Genomic DNA, 17,748 nt, shown 5'->3' with positions numbered 1-17,748 from the left:
GGCTTCCGCTTAGTTCTGTATTGTTGTACGGATCGAAATCTGAAATGTGTTATGTACAGAACACAGACTCACTTCCTGTTTAAAAAAATACGGCATTGAACTTGTGATCCGTCTGCTCTGATGTTCAGTCGCAAACAGTTCCCCTTGTCTCATGACCACTGCCTGTTTACTAAGTATAGCATTCACATGGCCAGTAATACCATGGCTTCTGTCAACTGTCTGGTCAATGGATCTCTATGAAACAACCATTCTGTAATTTATATTTCTATATGAATGGCGTCTCCATCTCTGACAATGCAGAATGTTCAGTGTAGAATTCTCCGGGTCTTCTTGATCAGCTTTCCCCAGGTCCGGTACGGACCTGAACTGTTAGGATGGAAGGCCCAAAAACAGCCCACAACCAACACTTCCAGGCAACGTCAGCTCAGAGGATACAGCCCACAACCAACAGAGCTCAGAGGATATGCATTACTGGAAAACATTAGCCATCAATACTATGCTATACTGTTTCCCATAATAATGACCGATCTCCCTGAGGAAGCCATCTTGTTGATCAATGTCCCTGAGAAAGCCATCTTGTTGATCAATGTCCCTGAGAAAGGCATCATGTTGATCAATGTCCCTGAGAAAGGCATCATGTTGACCAATGTTCCTGAGAAAGGCATCATGTTGACCAATGTTCCTGAGAAAGGCATCATGTTGACCAATGTTCCTGAGAAAGGCATCATGTTGACCAATGTTCCTGAGGAAGCCATCTTGTTGACCAATGTCCCTCAGAAAGGCATCTTGTTCATGTTATTGTATCCACCTCTTTGATCTTGTGTCTGGGTCTGGAACTAGAACTGGGTCTGGAACTGCGACTGTGTCTGGGTCTGGAACTGGGTCTGAAACTGGGTCTGGGACTAGGTCTGGAACTGGGTCTGGAACTGGGTCTGGGACTGGAACTGGGTCTGGAACTGCGACTGTGTCTGGGTCTGGAACTGGGTCTGGAACTGGAACTGGGTCTGGGACTGGGTCTGCGACTGGGTCTGGAACTGGGTCTGGAACTGCGACTGGGTCTGGGTCTGGAACTGGGTCTGGGTCTGGAACTGGGTCTGGGACTGGGTCTGCGACTGGGTCTGGAACTGGGTCTGGAACTGCGACTGGATCTGAAACTGGGTCTGGGACTAGGTCTGGAACTGCGACTGGGTCTGGGACCGGAACTGGGTCTGGAACTACGACTGGTCTGGAACTGGGTCTGGAACTGGGTCTGGGACTAGGTCTGGAACTGCGACTGGGTCCGGAACTGGGTCTGGAACTGCGACTGGGTCTGGGTCTGGAACTGGGTCTGGGACTAGGTCTGGAACTGGGTCTGGAACTGCGACTGGTCTGGAACTGGGTCTGGGACTAGGTCTGGAACTGCGACTGGGTCTGAAACTGGGTCTGGGACTAGGTCTGGAACTGCGACTGGGTCTGGGTCCAGAACTGGGTCTGGAACTGGGTCCGGAAATGGGTCTGGGTCCAGAACTGGATTTGGAACTGTGACTGGGACTGGGTCTGTGACTGGGACTGTGTCTGGAACTTCCTATGGAGAGTTGGCGTTGTTTTTCATCAGAGGATGCATGTCCACTTCCTCATTGTGACACACTGCGCCATATTTTCCTCTCAGTCACTAGGTTACTGTAGTTGCCGAGTTACTGTAGCAGAATGTTTCCTTTCACCTCTTAAAAGTCACTCATCAAAGACATGATACTGTATATATAAGGTTGACACGCTTCAAATGATTGTTCCTATCTATGGCAATCCACAACAACAATATCAAAAAACTGGCTTCCGCTTAGTTCTGTATTGTTGTACGGATCGAAATCTGAAATGTGTTATGTACAGAACACAGACTCACTTCCTGTTTAAAAAAATACGGCATTGAACTTGTGATCCGTCTGCTCTGATGTTCAGTCGCAAACAGTTCCCCTTGTCTCATGACCACTGCCTGTTTACTAAGTATAGCATTCACATGGCCAGTAATACCATGGCTTCTGTCAACTGTCTGGTCAATGGATCTCTATGGAACAACCATTCTGTAATTTATATTTCTATATGAATGGCGTCTCCATCTCTGACAATGCAGAATGTTCAGTGTAGAATTCTCCGGGTCTTCTTGATCAGCTTTCCCCAGGTCCGGTACGGACCTGAACTGTTAGGATGGAAGGCCCAAAAACAGCCCACAACCAACACTTCCAGGCAACGTCAACCTTCCCCTCAGAGAAACTCAGTCAGTGTACGTTGAACTGTAGCTCCATCAACGACCCTATTAGAACTAATGGTCAGGAATGTCACTATGTTTGTACCACCGGAACATGACTCCAAAAAGGCACCAAATGTTGAGCCGATTGACCCTTCTATGACACCGCCCCTCCCTCCTACTCTTGGCAGCCCTCTTGGATCTAGCCAAACTTTACAAAGGGCCCATAGGCGTCACTGTGCGGCCATAATGACGTCTCTCACACTGACCCTGGGCAGCTGAAACAGGTGCAATGTAATCAATCTCTACCAAATGGAGGTGCAAATGGGAGAGAGAGACAGAGAGAGAGAAAGAGAGAGAGAGAGATTTGAACCCTGCTCCAATACCTTCAGTTCTACATAATGGCTTTTAGTGGTGATGATGACCAACACTAATCTGACTTCCTTCAAAGTTTAATTCTGGCAAAACATTAGGATTTCCCCTTGTTTGGCTTTAGAAGAGGAGCAATGGAACTGAATCCCATCACCACCTAAATATTTTCTAAACTATAAGGGGTCATAGCCTGTCTCTACACACTATGTATACGTCTCAAATGGCACCCTATTCCCAATATAGCACACTACTGTTGAGCAGGGTCCATATGGCACTGGTCAAAAGTAGTACACTATGTAGCGAACGGGGTGCCATTTGGGATGCAGCCTGTATCTGCCATAGACCCAGATTCCCAGTGTGTCTGTCAGTGTGTGGGTGAAAGATGAGCGAGGGTCAGATAGATTGCATAGAGCAGGCTTGGCCTGCCTTCCATGGAACACTGACAACTTCTCTTAACACATTCCAGAACTACGTATCTGTGGAAGTATGTGTGGGACATTCTTTTTGAGGTTTGCTTGAGGAGGGCCATGTTGACAGGATAATCCCTTGACCACAACATCGTAATCAAGTGCTTTTTGCATGAGGAAATGAAATTGAATGGAATTGACCTCCATTACTGGTGGATGCAGTCAGCTTATGGGTAGGCTATAGGCTAATGTCAGCCCACTTTGCTTCAACCACAACGTATTGTCGAAGATCATTTCCAGTCACACCATCATTGCCATTAGTGACAGTAAAACCCAGCGATGATGACAACACAATACGAACAACCACACCATAGGCTACTATACTACCAGAGACAGACACACATCTGGCAAAGAGATAAATGCTTAGAACATGATCTGGGCTTGCCAAGTATAGGATGTCTGCACTCTTGAGAACAATGGAATGACTTCTTGGCTGAGGCTGGGTGTGGAGGGTGTGGAGGGGTTAGGTCAAGCTCTGAGCTCCGTGGCCCAGTTGAGTGGATGTGACCTGGGCTGGCTGGGTGGGGCCCGCAGGAAGTCTGGTGCTCCGTTGGCCCATCAGTCCGCTCGGCCTTACCGACAGACAGACATGGGGCCGTAAATTGTAAACTGTCAGGGCGCTCCCATTTGATTCCACAGTGAGGTTTTTGGGTGTCATTGGTGGTTTGGGATGCATGCAGCGTAACACTCATCATGATTGAATAGATTTACAAGGATCTCACTGAAATTCTGTGAAACAGAATGCTCTGAAAGTTATGGGCATACCACAACCCTAACAGAGAACAGATACTAAAGGCTTTCTGTAGAAGTTGATGAACATGCAAGCGATGGGGTCATTCCTATAGTGTTTCTCACATATTGTTGCTTATAGAGGTTAGGTGAGGAAACGTCTCAAAGCCATGTTTCATTGTGGGATTTCTCATAAGACAATCTCTCCCCAAAGTCCAGATGATAAATTATCTGTGAAGATCAAAGGGAAATTATTTAGTCATAACTATTTTAGTAATTAGGTTGCCGATATTGCTTGCATGATAATGCACAACTAAAAGCACATTACAGTTTTGTCAGATGCAGGAAACAGAATACGTGTTCAATGTTTGATTGCCTGTTGTTCATCACTGACTCACTAAACATGTAAACTCAAATTCATAATTTCCCACACCAGCTTGTGAAACCAAGTATTTTCCAGACACACTTAACTTACAGATAGTATCAACTTGAACCCAAACAAGTTGTCAAGGAAGGAACAAAGTCCTTAGTAATTCCTAGAAGAGCCCATTAAGACATGACAGAAACAATCAGTGGGCTAATCAACACAGTTCCTCTGCTATTCAGAGGAATGCTAAGAGCAAATGTAGCCAGTACACTCACACTAGGTACTCCTCCACCCCTCTATCCCTCTATCCCTCTACTCCTCCACCCCTCTATCCCTCTACCCCTCTATCCCTCTACTCCTCCACCCCTCTATCCCTCTACCCCTCTATCCCTCTATCCCTCTACTCCTCCACCCCTCTATCCCTCTACCCCTCTATCCCTCTATCCCTCTATCCCTCTACTCCTCCACCCCTCTATCCCTCTACCCCTCTATCCCTCTATCCCTCTACTCCTCCACCCCTCTATCCCTCTACCCCTCTATCCCTCTATCCCTCTACTCCTCCACCCCTCTATCCCTCTACCCCTCTATCCCTCTATCCCTCCACCCCTCTACCCCTCCACCCCTCTATCCCTCTACCCCTCTATCCCTCTATCCCTCCACCCCTCTACCCCTCTACTCCTCCACCCCTCTATCCCTCTATCCCTCCACCCCTCTATCCCTCTACCCCTCTATCCCTCCACCCCTCTATCCCTCTATCCCTCTACCCCTCTATCCCTCTATCCCTCCACCCCTCTACCCCTCTATCCCTCTATCCCTCTATCCCTCTATCCCTCTACCCCTCTATCCCTCCACCCCTCTACCCCTCTATCCCTCTATCCCTCTATCCCTCTACCCCTCTACTCCTCCACCCCTCTATCCCTCTACTCCTCCACCCCTCTATCCCTCTATCCCTCTATCCCTCTACTCCTCTATCCCTCTACCCCTCTATCCCTCTACTCCTCTATCCCTCCACCCCTCCACCCCTCTACCCCTCTATCCCTCTATCCCTCTATCCCTCTACTCCTCTATCCCTCTACTCCTCTATCCCTCTATCCCTCTATCCCTCTATCCCTCTACTCCTCTATCCCTCTACCCCTCTATCCCTCTACTCCTCTATCCCTCTACCCCTCTATCCCTCTACTCCTCTATCCCTCTACCCCTCTATCCCTCTACTCCTCTATCCCTCTACTCCTCTATCCCTCCACCCCTCTATCCCTCTACTCCTCTATCCCTCTATCCCTCTACCCCTCTATCCCTCTATCCCTCTACTCCTCTATCCCTCTACCCCTCTATCCCTCTATCCCTCTATCCCTCTACCCCTCTATCCCTCTACCCCTCTATCCCTCTACCCCTCTATCCCTCTACCCCTCTACCCCTCTACCCCTCCACCCCTCTACCCCTCTACCCCTCTATCCCTCTATCCCTCTACTCCTCTATCCCTCTACTCCTCTACCCCTCTACCCCTCCACCCCTCTATCCCTCTATCCCTCTACTCCTCTATCCCTCTACTCCTCTACCCCTCTACTCCTCCACCCCTCTATCCCTCTACCCCTCCACCCCTCTATCCCTCTATCCCTCTACTCCTCTATCCCTCTACTCCTCTATCCCTCTACTCCTCCACCCCTCTATCCCTCCACCCCTCCACCCCTCTATCCCTCCACCCCTCTATCCCTCTATCCCTCTACCCCTCTATCCCTCTATCCCTCTATCCCTCTACCCCTCCATCCCTCTATCCCTCTACTCCTCTATCCCTCTATCCCTCTATCCCTCTACTCCTCCACCCCTCTATCCCTCTATCCCTCTATCCCTCCACCCCTCTACCCCTCTACCCCTCCACCCCTCTACCCCTCTATCCCTCTATCCCTCTATCCCTCTACTCCTCTATCCCTCTACTCCTCTACCCCTCCACCCCTCTATCCCTCTACTCCTCTATCCCTCTACTCCTCTACCCCTCTACTCCTCCACCCCTCTATCCCTCTACCCATCCACCCCTCTATCCCTCTATCCCTCTACTCCTCTATCCCTCTACTCCTCTATCCCTCTACTCCTCCACCCCTCTATCCCTCTACCCCTCTATCCCTCCACCCCTCCACCCCTCTACCCCTCTACTCCTCCACCCCTCTATCCCTCCACCCCTCTATCCCTCTACCCCTCTATCCCTCTATCCCTCCACCCCTCTATCCCTCTATCCCTCCACCCCTCTATCCCTCTATCCCTCTACCCCTCTATCCCTCTATCCCTCCACCCCTCTACCCCTCTATCCCTCTATCCCTCCACCCCTCTATCCCTCTATCCCTCTACCCCTCTATCCCTCTATCCCTCCACCCCTCTACCCCTCTATCCCTCTATCCCTCTATCCCTCTACTCCTCTACCCCTCTACTCCTCCACCCCTCTATCCCTCTACCCATCCACCCCTCTATCCCTCTATCCCTCTACTCCTCTATCCCTCTACTCCTCTATCCCTCTACTCCTCCACCCCTCTATCCCTCCACCCCTCCACCCCTCTATCCCTCTATCCCTCCACCCCTCCACCCCTCTATCCCTCCACCCCTCTATCCCTCTATCCCTCTACTCCTCTATCCCTCTACTCCTCTATCCCTCTATCCCTCTACCCCTCTATCCCTCTATCCCTCTACCCCTCTATCCCTCTATCCCTCTACTCCTCTATCCCTCTACCCCTCTATCCCTCTACTCCTCTATCCCTCTATCCCTCTACCCCTCTATCCCTCTACTCCTCTATCCCTCTATCCCTCTACCCCTCTATCCCTCTACCCCTCTATCCCTCTACCCCTCTATCCCTCTACCCCTCTATCCCTCTACCCCTCTATCCCTCTATCCCTCTACCCCTCTATCCCTCTACCCCTCTATCCCTCTATCCCTCTACCCCTCTACCCCTCTACCCCTCTATCCCTCTATCCCTCTACTCCTCTATCCCTCTACTCCTCTACCCCTCCACCCCTCTATCCCTCTATCCCTCTACTCCTCTATCCCTCTACTCCTCTACCCCTCTACTCCTCCACCCCTCTATCCCTCTACCCCTCCACCCCTCTATCCCTCTATCCCTCTACTCCTCTATCCCTCTACTCCTCCACCCCTCTATCCCTCCACCCCTCCACCACTCTATCCCTCTATCCCTCCACCCCTCCACCCCTCTATCCCTCTATCCCTCCACCCCTCTACCCCTCTACTCCTCTATCCCTCTATCCCTCTATCCCTCTACTCCTCCACCCCTCTATCCCTCTATCCCTCTACTCCTCTATCCCTCTATCCCTCTATCCCTCTACTCCTCCACCCCTCTATCCCTCTATCCCTCTATCCCTCCACCCCTCCACCCCTCTACCCCTCTACCCCTCCACCCCTCTACCCCTCTACCCCTCTATCCCTCTATCCCTCTATCCCTCTACTCCTCTACCCCTCTACCCCTCCACCCCTCTATCCCTCTACTCCTCTATCCCTCTACCCCTCTACTCCTCCACCCCTCTATCCCTCTACCCATCCACCCCTCTATCCCTCTACTCCTCTATCCCTCTACTCCTCTATCCCTCTACTCCTCCACCCCTCTATCCCTCCACCCCTCTATCCCTCCACCCCTCCACCCCTCTATCCCTCCACCCCTCCACCCCTCTATCCCTCTACCCCTCTACTCCTCTATCCCTCTATCCCTCTACTCCTCCACCCCTCTATCCCTCTATCCCTCTACTCCTCTATCCCTCTATCCCTCTATCCCTCTACTCCTCCACCCCTCTATCCCTCTACCCCTCCACCCCTCCACTCCTCTATCCCTCTATCCCTCTACTCCTCTATCCCTCTATCCCTCTACTCCTCCACCCCTCTATCCCTCTATCCCTCTACCCCTCCACCCCTCTATCCCTCTATCCCTCTACTCCTCCACCCCTCTATCCCTCTACCCCTCTACTCCTCTATCCCTCTATCCCTCTACTCCTCCACCCCTCTATCCCTCTACTCCTCTACTCCTCTATCCCTCTATCCCTCTATCCCTCTACTCCTCCACCCCTCTATCCCTCTATCCCTCTATCCCTCCACCCCTCCACCCCTCTATCCCTCTATCCCTCTACTCCTCCACCCCTCTATCCCTCTACACCTCCACCCCTCTATCCCTCTATCCCTCTACTCCTCTACCCCTCTATCCCTCTACCCCTCTATCCCTCTATCCCTCTACCCCTCTATCCCTCTATCCCTCTACCCCTCTACCCCTACCCCTCCACCCCTCTACCCCTCCACCCCTCTACCCCTCTACCCCTCTATCCCTCTACTCCTCTATCCCTCTACTCCTCTACCCCTCTACCCCTCCACCCCTCTATCCCTCTACTCCTCTATCCCTCTACTCCTCTACCCCTCTACCCCTCTATCCCTCTACCCCTCCACCCCTCTATCCCTCTATCCCTCTACTCCTCTATCCCTCTACTCCTCTATCCCTCTACTCCTCCACCCCTCTATCCCTCCACCCCTCCACCCCTCTATCCCTCTATCCCTCCACCCCTCCACCCCTCTATCCCTCTATCCCTCTACCCCTCTATCCCTCTATCCCTCTACTCCTCCACCCCTCTACCCCTCTATCCCTCTATCCCTCTATCCCTCTACTCCTCTATCCCTCTACTCCTCTACCCCTCTATCCCTCTATCCCTCTACTCCTCTACCCCTCTACTCCTCCACCCCTCTATCCCTCTACCCCTCCACCCCTCTATCCCTCTATCCCTCTACTCCTCTATCCCTCTACTCCTCTATCCCTCTACTCCTCCACCCCTCTATCCCTCCACCCCTCCACCACTCTATCCCTCTATCCCTCCACCCCTCCACCCCTCTATCCCTCTATCCCTCCACCCCTCTATCCCTCTACCCCTCTACTCCTCTATCCCTCTATCCCTCTATCCCTCTACTCCTCCACCCCTCTATCCCTCTATCCCTCTACTCCTCTATCCCTCTATCCCTCTATCCCTCTACTCCTCCACCCCTCTATCCCTCTATCCCTCCACCCCTCTACCCCTCTATCCCTCTATCCCTCTACTCCTCTATCCCTCTACTCCTCTACCCCTCTACCCCTCCACCCCTCTATCCCTCTACTCCTCTATCCCTCTACTCCTCTACCCCTCTACTCCTCCACCCCTCTATCCCTCTACCCATCCACCCCTCTATCCCTCTACTCCTCTATCCCTCTACTCCTCCACCCCTCTATCCCTCCACCCCTCTATCCCTCCACCCCTCCACCCCTCTATCCCTCTATCCCTCCACCCCTCTATCCCTCTATCCCTCTACTCCTCTACCCCTCTACTCCTCCACCCCTCTATCCCTCCACCCCTCTATCCCTCTATCCCTCTACTCCTCTATCCCTCTACTCCTCTATCCCTCTACTCCTCCACCCCTCTATCCCTCCACCCCTCCACCACTCTATCCCTCTATCCCTCCACCCCTCCACCCCTCTATCCCTCTATCCCTCCACCCCTCTATCCCTCTACCCCTCTACTCCTCTATCCCTCTATCCCTCTATCCCTCTACTCCTCCACCCCTCTATCCCTCTATCCCTCTACTCCTCTATCCCTCTATCCCTCTATCCCTCTACTCCTCCACCCCTCTATCCCTCTATCCCTCCACCCCTCTACCCCTCTATCCCTCTATCCCTCTACTCCTCTATCCCTCTACTCCTCTACCCCTCTACCCCTCCACCCCTCTATCCCTCTACCCCTCTATCCCTCTACTCCTCTACCCCTCTACTCCTCCACCCCTCTATCCCTCTACCCATCCACCCCTCTATCCCTCTACTCCTCTATCCCTCTACTCCTCCACCCCTCTATCCCTCCACCCCTCTATCCCTCCACCCCTCCACCCCTCTATCCCTCTATCCCTCCACCCCTCCACCCCTCTATCCCTCTACCCCTCTACTCCTCTATCCCTCTATCCCTCTATCCCTCTACTCCTCCACCCCTCTATCCCTCTATCCCTCTACTCCTCTATCCCTCTATCCCTCTACTCCTCCACCCCTCTATCCCTCTATCCCTCCACCCCTCCACTCCTCTATCCCTCTATCCCTCTACTCCTCTATCCCTCTATCCCTCTACTCCTCCACCCCTCTATCCCTCTATCCCTCTACCCCTCCACCCCTCTATCCCTCTATCCCTCTACTCCTCCACCCCTCTATCCCTCTACCCCTCTACTCCTCTATCCCTCTATCCCTCTACTCCTCCACCCCTCTATCCCTCTATCCCTCTACTCCTCTATCCCTCTATCCCTCTATCCCTCTACTCCTCCACCCCTCTATCCCTCTATCCCTCCACCCCTCTATCCCTCTATCCCTCTATCCCTCTATCCCTCTATCCCTCTACTCCTCCACCCCTCTATCCCTCTATCCCTCTACACCTCCACCCCTCTATCCCTCTACTCCTCCACCCCTCTATCCCTCTATCCCTCTACTCCTCCACCCCTCTATCCCTCTATCCCTCTACCCCTCCACCCCTCTATCCCTCTATCCCTCTACTCCTCCACCCCTCTATCCCTCTATCCCTCCACCCCTCCACCCCTCTATCCCTCTATCCCTCTACTCCTCCACCCCTCTATCCCTCTATCCCTCTACTCCTCCACCCCTCTATCCCTCTACTCCTCTATCCCTCTATCCCTCTATCCCTCTATCCCTCTACTCCTCTACTCCTCCACCCCTCTATCCCTCTATCCCTCTACTCCTCCACCCCTCTATCCCTCTACTCCTCTATCCCTCTACTCCTCCACCCCTCCACCCCTCTATCCCTCTACTCCTCTATCCCTCTACTCCTCTATCCCTCTACTCCTCCACCCCTCTATCCCTCTACTCCTCTACCCCTCTATCCCTCTACTCCTCTATCCCTCTACTCCTCCACCCCTCTATCCCTCTATCCCTCTACTCCTCTATCCCTCCACCCTCCACCCCTCCACCCCTCTATCCCTCTACCCCTCCACCCCTCTATCCCTCTACCCCTCTATCCCTCTACTCCTCCACCCCTCTACTCCTCTATCCCTCTACCCCTCTATCCCTCTACCCCTCTATCCCTCTACCCCTCCACCCCTCTATCCCTCTACTCCTCTATCCCTCTATCCCTCTACCCCTCCACCCCTCTATCCCTCTACCCCTCCACCCCTCTATCCCTCTACCCCTCCACCCCTCTATCCCTCTATCCCTCTACTCCTCCACCCCTCTATCCCTCTACCCCTCTATCCCTCTATCCCTCTACCCCTCTACTCCTCCACCCCTCTATCCCTCTACTCCTCTATCCCTCTACCCCTCCACCCCTCTATCCCTCTACCCCTCCACCCCTCTATCCCTCTACTCCTCTATCCCTCTACCCCTCCACCCCTCTATCCCTCTATCCCTCCACCCCTCCACCCCTCTATCCCTCTATCCCTCTACTCCTCCACCCCTCTATCCCTCTATCCCTCTACTCCTCCACCCCTCTATCCCTCTACTCCTCTATCCCTCTATCCCTCTATCCCTCTACTCCTCTACTCCTCCACCCCTCTATCCCTCTATCCCTCTACTCCTCCACCCCTCTATCCCTCTACTCCTCTATCCCTCTACTCCTCCACCCCTCCACCCCTCTTTCCCTCTACTCCTCTATCCCTCTACTCCTCCACCCCTCTATCCCTCTACTCCTCTACCCCTCTATCCCTCTACTCCTCTATCCCTCTACTCCTCCACCCCTCTATCCCTCTATCCCTCTACTCCTCTATCCCTCCACCCTCCACCCCTCCACCCCTCTATCCCTCCACCCCTCTATCCCTCTACCCCTCTATCCCTCTACTCCTCCACCCCTCTATCCCTCTACTCCTCTATCCCTCTATCCCTCTACCCCTCTACCCCTCTATCCCTCCACCCCTCTATCCCTCTACTCCTCTATCCCTCTACCCCTCCACCCCTCTATCCCTCTACCCCTCCACCCCTCTATCCCTCTACCCCTCCACCCCTCTATCCCTCTATCCCTCTACTCCTCTATCCCTCTACCCCTCTATCCCTCTACCCCTCTACTCCTCCACCCCTCTATCCCTCTACTCCTCTATCCCTCTATCCCTCTACCCCTCCACCCCTCTATCCCTCTACCCCTCCACCCCTCTATCCCTCTACTCCTCTATCCCTCTATCCCTCTACCCCTCCACCCCTCTATCCCTCTATCCCTCCACCCCTCTATCCCTCTACCCCTCTACTCCTCTATCCCTCTACTCCTCTATCCCTCTACCCCTCTACTCCTCTATCCCTCTACCCCTCTATCCCTCCACCCTCCACCCCTCTATCCCTCTACTCCTCCACCCCTCTATCCCTCTATCCCTCTACCCCTCTATCCCTCCACCCTCCACCCCTCTATCCCTCTATCCCTCTACTCCTCTATCCCTCTATCCCTCTATCCCTCTACTCCTCTATCCCTCCACTCTCCACCCCTCTATCCCTCTATCCCTCTACTCCTCTATCCCTCTACCCCTCTATCCCTCCACCCTCCACCCCTCTATCCCTCTATCCCTCTACTCCTCTATCCCTCTATCCCTCTACTCCTCTATCCCTCCACCCTCCACCCCTCTATCCCTCTATCCCTCTACTCCTCTACCCCTCTATCCCTCTATCCCTCTACCCCTCTATCCCTCTACTCCTCTATCCCTCTACCCTCCACCCCTCTATCCCTCTATCCCTCTATCCCTCTATCCCTCCACCCCTCTATCCCTCTACCCCTCCACCCTCCACCCCTCTATCCCTCTACTCCTCTATCCCTCTACTCCTCCACCCCTCTACTCCTCCACCCCTCTATCCCTCTATCCCTCTACCCCTCCACCCTCCACCCCTCTATCCCTCTACTCCTCTATCCCTCTACTCCTCTATCCCTCTACTCCTCCACCCCTCTATCCCTCTACCCCTCCACCCTCCACCCCTCTATCCCTCTACTCCTCTATCCCTCTACTCCTCTATCCCTCTACTCCTCTATCCCTCTACTCCTCTATCCCTCTACTCCTCTATCCCTCTACTCCTCTATCCCTCTACTCCTCTATCCCTCTACTCCTCTATCCCTCTACTCCTCCACCCCTCTATCCCTCTACTCCTCTATCCCTCTACTCCTCCACTCCTCTATCCCTCTACTCCTCTATCCCTCTACTCCTCCACCCCTCTATCCCTCTACTCCTCCACCCCTCTATCCCTCTACTCCTCTATCCCTCTACTCCTCCACCCCTCTATCCCTCTACTCCTCCACCCCTCTACTCCTCTATCCCTCTACTCCTCCACCCCTCTACTCCTCTATCCCTCTACTCCTCCACCCCTCTATCCCTCTACTCCTCTATCCCTCTATCCCTCTATCCCTCTACTCCTCCAACCCCTCCACCCCTCTATCCCTCTACTCCTCCACCCCTCTATCCCTCTACTCCTCTATCCCTCTACTCCTCCAGCCCCTCCACCCCTCTATCCCTCTACTCCTCCAACCCCTCCACCCCTCCAGGCCTCCACCATGCAGTGTCCACCATTCCAACGTCTCCCAGAGAACTCTCTCACTCCTCTCCGTGTTTCCTGCCATTGTTCTTATCCCAGCGCCGACCGCAGGCTCCTCCCAGGATATGGGAAAAGGTGGGCTGTTAAAGCACATCGTTTCCTGTCGGCCAGCGCCGTGGAGAGGGAGGGGTGGACGGCCGGTGGGAGGGCGGGCCAGATATGACCTTTGACCCCTCAAAAGAAGCATGGCATTTTTAGGAGAATCCATCCAGGTGGAGGAATAGGCTAGTCTACAGACCAAGTAAGGGAACCTTTGAAAACGTGACGTTTCGGAATCAGGACTTGTTACATGTACAATATCTGTATACTCACTCACAAACTAAGCCTGATCGCCAACGTTATGAGTTGCACAGACCACAGCACATTTCCCATGCTTGTTCGAGTAAGGTTTCATAATCCCTGGCTTGGAAAAGTCAGCTGGATAAATCAAGTAGACTTAAGAGATTGTACGTAGCCAGAAGAGTGCAGCCAGATGTCATATTGAGCAATTAGACTGTTACTGAGTGAGGATTACCGGAGCTTCCAGTCGGCAAGATGTCAGACCTAACTTTTGGTGGTTTGGTTGTCCAATGGTCATGAGTGATTAAAGCCAAGAGGTTTTCATAGGGCCAGTATGTCTCGATGCCACAACATTAAGTGTATCTACAGTATTATACGGTATTAGAAAATACATCATATTGTGCCTATCTATCTACAAGATCTTCATTTTCAACACTGAAGCAACAACATTATGTGTTCTGATAAACAGTTGGACTGTTATGCAACCATTCTGTCAACAACCCAGTAATGAGCATGAAGAACTGAGTGTGAAGTACATAATGTAATGAGGCCTCTAACCAGTTGCCACGGAGGAGAGTGGTGAGAGAAGAAGAACCTCCCCAGTGGCCACGGAGGAGAGCGGTGAGAGAAGGAGAACCTCCCCAGTGGCCACGGAGGAGAGCAGTGTGAGAAGACGAACCTCCCCAGTGGCCACGGAGGAGAGCGGTGAGAGGAGAAGAACCTCCCCAGTGGCCACGGAGGAGAGCGGTGATAGAAGAAGAACCTCCCCAGTGGCCACGGAGGAGAGCGGTGAGAGAAGAAGAATCTCCCCAGTGGCCACGGAGGAGAGAGGTGAGAGAAGAAGAATCTCCCCAGTGGCCACGGAGGAGAGAGGTGAGAGAAGACGAACCTCCCCGGTGGCCACGGAGGAGAGCGGTGTGAGAAGAAGAACCTCCCCAGTGGCCACGGAGGAGAGCGGTGAGAGGAGAACCTCCCCAGTGGCCACGGAGGAGAGAGGTGAGAGAAGAAGAACCTCCCCGGTGGCCACGGAGGAGAGCGGTGATAGAAGAAGAACCTCCCCAGTGGCCACGGAGGAGAGCGGTGATAGAAGAAGAACCTCCCCAGTGGCCACGGAGGAGAGCGGTGATAGAAGAACCTCCCCAGTGGCCACGGAGGAGAGCGGTGTGAGAAGAAGAACCTCCCCAGTGGCCACGGAGGAGAGCAGTGAGAGAAGAAGAACCTCCCCAGTGGCCACGGAGGAGAGCGGTGAGAGAAGAAGAACCTCCCCAGTGGCCACGGAGGAGAGCGGTGTGAGAAGAAGAACCTCCCCAGTGGCCACGGAGGAGAGCGGTGAGAGAAGAAGAACCTCCCCAGTGGCCACGGAGGAGAGCGGTGAGAGAAGATCCTTCCCAGTGGCCACGGAGGAGAGCGGTGAGAGAAGAAAATCCTTCCCAGCATCCTTTGGATGTTTGGAGAGAGACAGGAAGGAAAAGGAGTAGCTGGGAAAACTCAGCGAGGCTCCTCACCAAGCAGCTCTGTGATGAAGGAGACCCTGGTCTGGATGCCAACGTCACTGAAAAGCCATCACAGGGTCATGTACTGTAGTACTCTAAAATCCACACGGAGGATGGGCGGATACACCAACACACACACACACACAGAGACACACACACACACACACGTGACCACACACACGCCCACGTGCACCCCACAGACACACACGGACCCGCACACACATACACAACAGACACACCAACACCAGAAGACGAAGAGGAGATAGATGAACCGATTTAGCCAGGAAATGTGAAACGACTACTTCCTCTCAGTGATGAGCAGGAACAGAGCCTGTAGCTGCAGAACTGTAAACCCAAATTAACTGACTGTCCCAGTGCGTCGGAGAGGAAGGACCCTCGCAGGCTTCCTGTCACAGACCTCAGTCACAGGGGCCACAGGAGGAGCACAGCACCCCCCATGTCCACCTGTTGTTGCAGCAACACATTGGCATTGTTTTTATTTCTGAATATACTTCACAAATGTACTTGACAAAAGCAGCAAGATATCACGTGTGTTTTCTGTTCTAATTGAGACATCCACTCACATTCTAAAAGCAGCAAGATATCACGTGTGTTTTCTGTTCTAATTGAGACATCCACTCACATTCTAAAAGCACCAAGATATCACGTGTGTTTTCTGTTCTAATTGAGACATCCACTCACATTCTAAAAGCAGCAAGATATCACGTGTGTTTTCTGTTCTAATTGAGACATCCACTCACATTCTAAAAGCAGCAAGATATCACGTGTGTTTTCTGTTCTAATTGAAAAATCCACTCACATTCTAAAAGCAGCAAGATATCACGTGTGTTTTCTGTTCTAAGTGAGACCTCCACTCACATTCTAAAAGCAGCAAGATATCACGTGTATTTTCTGTTCTAATTGAAAAATCCACTCACATTCTAAAAGCAGCAAGATATCACGTGTGTTTTCTGTTCTAATTGAAAAATCCACTCACATTCTAAAAGCAGCAAGATATCACGTGTGTTTTCTGTTCTAATTGAGACATCCACTCACATTCTAAAAGCAGCAAGATATCACGTGTATTTTCTGTTCTAATTGAGACATCCACTCACATTCTAAAAGCAGCAAGATATCACGTGTGTTTTCTGTTCTAAGTGAGACATCCACTCACATTCTAAAAGCAGCAAGATATCACGTGTGTTTTCTGTTCTAAGTGAGACATCCACTCACATTCTAAAAGCAGCAAGATATCACGTGTATTTTCTGTTCTAATTGAGACATCCACTCACATTCTAAAAGCAGCAAGATATCACGTGTGTTTTCTGTTCTAAGTGAGACATCCACTCACATTCTAAAAGCAGCAAGATATCACGTGTGTTTTCTGTTCTAATTGAGACATCCACTCACATTCTAAAAACTGACATCCATGATAAAATATGCTCCTCATGCAAGTTTATTCTGGTTACATTTTACAAACATCAGAGCCTGCTGGTACTAGGATTACAGTAGAGATTAGGGTTAGGTTAGGGTTACAGTAGAGGTTGGGGTTATGTTAGGGTTACAGTAGAGATTAGGGTTAGGTTAGGGTTACAGTAGAGATTAGGGTTAGGTTAGGGTTACAGTAGAGGTTGGGGTTATGTTAGGGTTACAGTAGAGATTAGGGTTAGGTTAGGGTTACAGTAGAGATTAGGGTTATGTTAGGGTTACAGTAGAGATTAGGGTTATGTTAGGGTTACAGTAGAGGTTGGGGTTATGTTAGGGTTACAGTAGAGATTAGGGTTATGTTAGGGTTACAGTAGAGATTAGGGTTAGGTTAGGGTTACAGTAGAGATTAGGGTTATGTTAGGGTTACAGTAGAGGTTGGGGTTATGTTAGGGTTACAGTAGAGATTAGGGTTATGTTAGGGTTACAGTAGAGATTAGGGTTATGTTAGGGTTACAGTAGAGGTTGGGGTTATGTTAGTGTTACAGTGGAGGTTAGGGTTAGGTTAGGGTTAGGGTTACAGTAGAGGTTAGGGTTATGTTAGGGTTACAGTAGAGATTAGGGTTATGTTAGGGTTACAGTAGAGATTAGGGTTAGGTTAGGGTTACAGTAGAGATTAGGGTTATGTTAGGGTTACAGTGGAGGTTAGGGTTACAGTAGAGGTTGGGGTTATGTTAGGGTTACAGTAGAGGTTGGGGTTATGTTAGGGTTACAGTAGAGGTTAGGGTTATGTTAGGGTTACAGTAGAGATTAGGGTTATGTTAGGGTTACAGTAGAGATTAGGGTT

The sequence above is a fragment of the Salvelinus alpinus genome, chromosome 10, assembly GCF_045679555.1.
Source record: "Salvelinus alpinus chromosome 10, SLU_Salpinus.1, whole genome shotgun sequence".
Taxonomy (NCBI): domain Eukaryota; kingdom Metazoa; phylum Chordata; class Actinopteri; order Salmoniformes; family Salmonidae; genus Salvelinus; species Salvelinus alpinus.
This window is presented reverse-complemented; position numbering follows the sequence as displayed.